The sequence below is a fragment of the Miscanthus floridulus genome, chromosome 1, assembly GCF_019320115.1.
Source record: "Miscanthus floridulus cultivar M001 chromosome 1, ASM1932011v1, whole genome shotgun sequence".
NCBI lineage: Eukaryota > Viridiplantae > Streptophyta > Magnoliopsida > Poales > Poaceae > Miscanthus > Miscanthus floridulus.
The window spans coordinates 64,864,948-64,872,381 of record NC_089580.1 but is presented as its reverse complement, the minus strand read 5'-3'; positions in this window follow the sequence as shown (position 1 = coordinate 64,872,381).

The following is a 7,434-nucleotide window of genomic DNA, read 5'->3' as shown; positions in this document are numbered from 1 at the left end:
TCAAAGACGGTGTGATATAGGTTTTCTTGTTGGCTACTCATTGAAGTCCAAAGCATATAGAGTATTCAATCATGCCACTGGCTTGGTTGAAGAAACATATGATGTGGAATTTGATGAATCTAACAGCTCCCAAGGAGCACATGAGAATCTTGATGATGTAGGTGATGAACCATTGAGGGAGGCTATGAAGAATATCCCGGTGGGAGACATCAAGCCAAAAGATGATGAAGATGATGTACAAGTCATTAACCAACCTTCTTCATCAAATGTACCACAAGATGGTAAAAAAGATGGGAGAGTAGAAAATGAAGATACTCATATCTCCCATGAGCAAATGGTGGTACAAGCACAAGATGTTGATGCTCCACAACCTCCTCCTCAAGTGGTCAATAGAAGAAATACACCTCTCCTACAAGATCATCCATAAGATCTCATCATAGGGAGTCCATCAAAGGGTGTAATGACTCGATCTCAAAAGCTTACTTCATTTATCGCTCATCACTCTTTTATCTCTTGCTATGAGCCTACCAAGGTAGAAGAATCTCTTAAAGATCCGGATTGGATCAATGCCATGCATGAAGAGTTGAACAACTTCACTCGCAATGAAGTTTGGAATCTTGAAGAGCGACCAAAAGGTGCAAGAGTCATTGGAACAAAGTGGGTGTTCCGCAACAAGCAAGATAATCAAGGTGTTGTTGTGAGGAACAAGGCAAGACTAGTTGCAAAGGGATTCTCTCAAGTTGAAGGTTTAGATTTTGGAGAAACCTTTGCACCGGTTGCAAGATTAGAAGCCATCCGTATCCTTCTTGCATATGCATCACATCATGAAATGAAACTATATCAAATGGATGTGAAAAGTGCATTCTTAAATGGCTTTATTAATGAACTAGTCTATGTTGATCAACCTCCCGGGTTTGAAGACCCTAGATATCCTAATCATGTTTATAGGTTGTCCAAGGCACTATATGGGCTTAAGCAAGCCCCAAGAGCTTGGTATGAGCGCCTTCGGGATTTCCTTATTGAGAAGGGCTTCACCATTGGGAAGGTCGACACCACACTATTCACCAAGAAGCTTGATGGGCATATCTTCATTTGTCAAGTATATGTTGATGATATCATCTTTGGATCATCAAATGAAGACTCATGCAAAGAATTTGGTGAATTGATGTCTAAGGAGTTCGAGATGTCAATAATTGGTGAGCTTACATTCTTTCTTGGTTTTCAAGTCAAGCAAATGAAAGAAGGCATCTTCATCTCTCAAGAGAAATACACAAAAGATCTTCTCAAGAGATTCAAGATGGATGAATATAAGCCAATCAAGACCCCAATGCCTACCAATGGACATCTCGACCTAGATGAGGGAGGTAACTTGGTTGATCAAACTCTCTACCGTTCTATGATTGGTAGCTTGTTATATTTAACCGCATCTAGGCCCGACATCATGTTTAGTGTGTGTATGTGTGCTAGATTTCAAGCTAGTCCTAAGGAAACACATTTAATTGCCGTAAAAAGAATCCTTAGGTATCTTAAACACACACCAAGCATTGGCCTTTGGTATCCCAAAGGAGCTTTATTTGAATTAATTGGCTATTCCGATTCGGATTACGCCGGATGCAAAGTTGATAGAAAGAGCACATCCGGAGGGTGCCATTTGCTTGGTAGATCACTTGTGTCTTGGTCCTCCAAGAAACAAAATAGTGTGGCTTTATCCACCGCCGAAGCGGAATACATTGCCGCGGGCGCTTGTTGTGCACAAATATTATACATGAAACAAACTTTACTAGACTATGGAGTAGTTCTAGAGAAAGTACCTCTTTTGTGCGATAATGAAAGTGCGGTAAAACTTGCAAATAATCCGGTTCAACACTCTCGCACCAAGCATATAGATATCCGCCATCACTTTCTAAGAGATCATGTAGCTAAAAATGATATATCACTAGAAGGTGTAAGATCCGAAGATCAATTAGCGGATATCTTCACTAAACCGCTAGATGAGGCTACTTTTTGTAGATTGCGGAATGAGCTCAATGTACTTGATTTTAGTAACTTCACTAAAAATTGAGCTTGTGTTGTCCCTTGCATTCATTGTAATATACAACATGTTTAATTTGTGGCAATGCACATAGGGCTTGTCTAACATGGTTAAGATAACCGCCGAAAAGCGTGTGAAGAAGCTTAACCTTGGATCAAACTTGACAAGCAACTAGATTTACTTACAAGTACTACATATGCATGAATGTTGTTTTGTCGTTTTGTTCCATTTGCCCTCTTGTTGCCTATTTTCTTAAAAAGAATTATAGCCTAAGGCAAAATATTTTGAAAAATATGAGGGTTTGAGAGAGGTCACTCACATCAGTCCCAATTGGTGTTTATTTGGATCTTATTCAAGTTGGGACTTGATTGGGAACAGGCAGCGTGAAGGAAGGTTGAAGGTTTGCTAGAAAAGGTGCACCGGACGCTGCACCGGACGCTGCTGTCCAGCGTCCGGTCAGTTCATAGGAGGTGAACTGCTACTGAAGGAGTGACCGGACGCTGTGTCTGTGCGTCCGGTCAGGAAGGGTTCAGCGTCCGGTCGATCGAAGGATGATCAAGTTGTACTGACCGGACCCTGCCTGCGTCCGGTCATGGACCACTGGACGCGTCCGGTCCTGATTCCAGAGGATCTGGACCTCTCTAGAATCGACCGGACGTTGGGTGGTAGCGTCCGGTCGCTACCACCGGAGCGTCCGGTCAGTGGATCTCGCGCGTCTTAAGGACTCTTTTCCCCGTTTCCTTTTCTATCACGATTTGGGGGATTACTTAACCTACCCGCGTCCTCTGTCACCCGCCGTGACCTAGCCCAAGCCGCCGCCGCAGCCTAGCCGCACGCCACCTGCGCCCGTCACCTCGCGCCCGCGCCGTCGTGCCCTCGCCTCGCCACGCCACCGCGCTCGGCCCCCGCTCGCCAGCCGCGCTCCAGCCGAGCCCGCAGCCGAGCTACGAGCCCCGTCCTCGCGCGCCTCCATCGGCCCGTCGCAGCCACGCGCCGCCGTCCCGCGCGCCACCACGCCTGCTCAGCACCACGCCGTGCTCCAACCTCCTCGCGCCCCAGCTCGCTGCTCCACCGTCGCCAAGGCTGTCCGTCTTCACGCCGAAGTGCCCTAGCCCTACCATCCCCTTGATTAGTAAGGCAAGCTTTATTTTTCAATCATGATCTTCAATGGTGACCTAGATCGATTTGTAGTCTCTGATTCTCCATTACATTCAGGACATTTACCCTAACCCTAGCCCGGTTCTAAGGATCCCCCGCGTGACATCTTATCTATTCTCGGTTCGCGGATCGTCAGGTAGAAAGCCATACGATTCAAATTCGCATCTACATTGCTTTCTCTATTAGGGTTTCGCATCTATTAGACATATGATATTTATTTGTATATCCATCTATTCTATCATGCAGCGAGTCGGTTCCGTTGTGTTTCGTCTGGCAGTTGGCAGTCAACTCGGAGCCAAGCTCGCGAGTAAGGATCGAGGCCAAGCCTCGAAAGCGGCAGTTTGACAGTTGATCTTCATCAGCGACAGTTCACCATCTTGTCAGTTCAGATGGCTCGCACCAAGAATGTTGGTGGTGGCCCAGGTGATGATGATCGGAGGCCCCCGCCTCGCTAGCCAGCCGGATCTAAAGGCAAGTCAACCAAGCAGGTAACATCCAAGAAGCGGAAGTACCCCGATGCAGAGACAGCGAGAGCAGCAGCTGTTGCGGAGGCCGCAGAGCGTGCCGAGAGAGGTGGTACCCGCAGCGGAGTTGTCATTGCAGATCAGCCAGTTTCACCCACAGTCAGAGCTGCGATCGAGGATGTTGAGCGTCGTCACGGTAGTCCAGCTGGGACTGCCACGCTTGTAGGACGACGGGTTGCCATTGAGGAGGGTCCGTCAGCACAGCAGTAGCCCCCACCAGCAGAGCCGCAGCTAGCCCAGGAGACTCAGGAGGGTCAGGAGACCAAGCCGGCACCTCAGCTACGCCGCTCGAGTCGTACCAGTGCTGCAGTTCCACCGAGGCCAGTTACACAGCGCAGGGGTTCACGCCCTCCGCCCAGACCATAGGGTCTGCCTCCAGTGGTTCACCTCGACTTGAGGGCTGCTACAGCCAGGCAGGTTCAGCAGCTGCGGTTTATTGAGTTTGAGGTTTGGTTTCCTCCAAGGAGGGATGAGAGAGCAGCTGAGGGGTTCTACACGCCACTGCAGGAGGATTTCTACAATGCATATCTTAACAGTGGGGTAGTGTTCAGATCACAGAGGGTCTGTCAGATAGAGTCCATTGTGGCAGCAGCCGAAGAGAGCATTCGGCAATACTTGTCATATTTGCCAGGACTGACAGATTTGATTGGACGGACGGGCATATATGTACCTTCTTGGGTCCGTTAGTTTTATGCCTCGCTCTACATCGATCCTCATCACAGATTCATTCACTTTGCTTTCAAAGGCAAAGACTACAGAGTGACTAGTGGCAGAGCCAGGGAGATACTGAGACTACAGGAGCAGCCTGTAAAGATGCATGAGGTTTGCTATGGACAGCAGGAGCCTCCTAGGCGTCCTCATGGAGGGCAGGTGCCCCCTACAGATTTAGTGCGGCATTGCTTCAAGGAGCCATTTGGAGAGGGGTCGAGCAGGAACCCCAGTGACTTGACTCCTACAGCGAGGATACTAGAGGCCATCATCAAGAGGACACTGCTTCCCAGGTTGGGATACAGGGATGGCCTGACTTGCTTACAGCTCTGGCTTCTTAATGCCATCATGCAGATGACAGTATTTGACATCTGGGACCTCCTTCTTTCAGAGATGGAGGATACTATAGCTAAGGGATTCAAGGGTCGCAGACAGCTTCCCTATGCTCACTAGATCACGTTCCTCATCCGCAGAGTTGTGCTTGATAAGCCCCCTGGCATGATGGATGAGTATACAGGTGCCACTACAGAGTTCCCATCCTACAACCTGTCACAGAGGATCAGACACACCACTCCTCAGGCACCCAGACAGCCTAGCCGTCGTCCCGACGTGCCAGAGTCCGCAGCTCAGTAGGATGAGATCATCAGAGGGATTGCAGCCACTGAGGAGGAGGAGCTAGAGGCACAGCAGGAGTTGAGCGAGTATAGTGACAGCTCCGACGACGACTACCAGCCTATACCTCAGATGCCTCCACGCAGACATGATGCAAAGGCCGGTAGCTCCAGTTCTGCACCACCTGCTCCGCAGACAGACCCCGCTCTCATAGCTATTCTTGAGCGAATGCAGCAGGATCAGACACGACAGGCACAGGAGACAGCTACCAACTTCGCACAGTTTCAGGCTCGTCAGGACGAGTTTTAGCGGCAGCAGCAGCTCCTTCAGCACCAGCAGTTACTTATGCAGCAGCAGCTCATGGGATTCATGCAGCATGTAATGACAGCCATTGGGATCCCACTGCCACAGACTTCGCCCCAGCTTGCACAGCCTCCTACCACTTCGACGACTCCAGCAGCACAGCCCATCGGGCTCCAGAGTCAGGGACAGCCTCTAGCTCAGTTTACTTCACCTCCTGTATAGGTGTCCCAGTGGTTAGCCTCACCTGGTGTAGCCCCGCAGTTCACTCCTTATCACACGGGTTTCTCACCAGAGCAATCTTCCTCGCTATTCGTGCCTGACACGTCAGTCTCCAGGAGTCTTGGAGCATCTTTCAACGAGTTGATCGGCATGCCTACTCCGCCTCACATGCATACTGCCGGTCCGTCTGCAGCAGCTCCAGCTGTCATGACTACTCAGAGGCTCCCCTCGTCTGTTGCCTCGTCAGATCCTACGACAGACATACTTGCAGCTTCACAGGCAACACCAGCCCCAGCTCAGACCCAGACCGCTTCAGCGACACTTCCTGCTTCAGAGGGTCAGTCAGTTCAGAGCTCACGGTCCGATGATGATGGCGCCTAGTTCCATCTTGCTCCACGTACTTCAGCGCCCGACTCGTCCGCTGCAGCCCCGCCGACCGATCCTTAGGTTTTGGTGTTTGACGCCAAAGGGGGAGAGGGTTTGAGTATGTAGACTTAGGGGGAGCGAGTTTTAGGGGGAGCTAGTTATCTAGTATTAGCTTATTATATACATTTGGAGTTTTATTTGTGTGATACACTATTACTTATGCATTCGTGTGTTTACTTTCATGCATACTATTATATATATGCGATAGTGCTATCTACGTGATTGTGATATTTGACATGTGTGATTTCTACTTTGCATTATCTATATGTCATATCACTTGTGTAATGCTCATTTGCCTTTTGCTTCCGCGTTTATACTTCGAAGCAAATGAGCTTTGTTATTTGTACTCATGCTTAATTCATATCCTTTGAGTACATTGTGTTGGTTTGGGTCATATAAGCTTGACTAACTCTTTTGTTCTTATTGACAAAAGCTTATATGAACCAAGCCCGTCAAAAACCTCACTCCACAACATACTCGAGGTAGTATTGTCATCAATCACCAAAAAGGGGGAGATTGAAAGCATCTAGGCCCCTAGTTAGATTTCGGTGATTAATGTCAATACAAGATTACTATGACTAACGTGTGTTTTGCAGAGGCAATTAAGTTAGGTCATGGTAATGGAGATCGATTAGGCAATCGAAGTTGTCATGCCCCTACGATGGAAATCGTTTTGGTTTTCAAAGGATGGACGACAAGGTTAAGGATAACTAGTTCTAAGTGTCGATTGGAGTTGGAGAGACACTTAGAGTAGTTTAGGACTTTATTTTTTTTCCTTTGGCCGTACTATGAAGGGGGGTATGAACGGGTAGCTTGACCTAGTTGAGTCTAGTGAGTTAGGTGTGGTGCACACTTGTTTAAACTAGCTCTAGGTAGCTCCTATGAATGCCTAAGATCCTATGGAGCAAACTTCATTCACATATGTTCGAATGTTGGAAGTGAATGGAGGGTCAAACACTGACCGGACGCTGGCTCCGGTGCGACCGGACGCTGGCCGCAGGGTCCGGTCAGTTCATTTGACCATGGAGAACAAGTCTGGAGTGATCGGACGCTGGAAGGTCGTGTGACCGGACGCTGAGGGCTAGCGTCCGGTCGACTCCAGTAAGGGTCCAGACTTGGGAAAGAGTGACCGGACGCGTCCGGTCAGTGGTGACCGGACCCTAAGTATCTAGCGTCCGGTCGTTTACAGTAAGCATCCAAGAACGACCGGACGCGTCCGGTCGGTACTGACCGGACCCTGACAGCGTCCGGTCATCATTTGAATGCTGTTCGCGGGTTGAACTGACCGGAGCGTCCGGTCAAAACGATCGGAGCGTCCGGTCATCCCGCAGAAGCTCATAACGGTTCGTTTTTCAGGCTGCCTTATAAATAGAGGCTCCACTCGTGAGTGGAGCAACTTTTGCTCATTCCAACAGCTGAGAAACACGTTTGTGAGTGCCAAGAAGAGCAAGG